The following is a 538-nucleotide window of genomic DNA, read 5'->3' as shown; positions in this document are numbered from 1 at the left end:
TTGCATCGATCCAAGCTTGTATTACTGCAGCTTCGATGTAACTTTCTGGTTCACCATCGATGGTGAAAAAGAGTCTGCCACTTTCAACTTCAACGAGTAGGATGTAATCATCGAACCGCTTTGGTTTTCTGATGTTACGACCATATCTTGATGTTACATGCGGGTCTTGGTTTGCATCGTTGTTCTCTACTACTTGCTATTGTTCATCTGCGTCTACAGCTTCTTCTTCTTCATTATTGTTTTGCTCTTCGTGGTGTTGGTGATCTTGATGCTCATCACCATCTCCTTCTTCTGTAACATCAATATGAGGAAGCTTGAATGATCTTGGTTCTTCGTCTACGTTTGTTGATAGTGTGGAGCAATCCCAACTTTTCTTCTCGTCAAAGATTACATCTCTACTAACAACTATCTTATTTGCGACCGGATCATAGAGTCTGTAAGCTTTTGAGCCGGGCTCTGTGCCTAGGTTGATCACCATCCTTGATCGATCATCCAGCTTCTTGAGATGAGGACTGTTGATTTTTGCAAAAGCTACACA

The sequence above is a fragment of the Brassica oleracea genome, chromosome C6, assembly GCF_000695525.1.
Source record: "Brassica oleracea var. oleracea cultivar TO1000 chromosome C6, BOL, whole genome shotgun sequence".
Taxonomy (NCBI): domain Eukaryota; kingdom Viridiplantae; phylum Streptophyta; class Magnoliopsida; order Brassicales; family Brassicaceae; genus Brassica; species Brassica oleracea.
The sequence above is the reverse complement of the archived record's forward strand: the minus strand, read 5'-3'. Positions refer to the sequence as shown.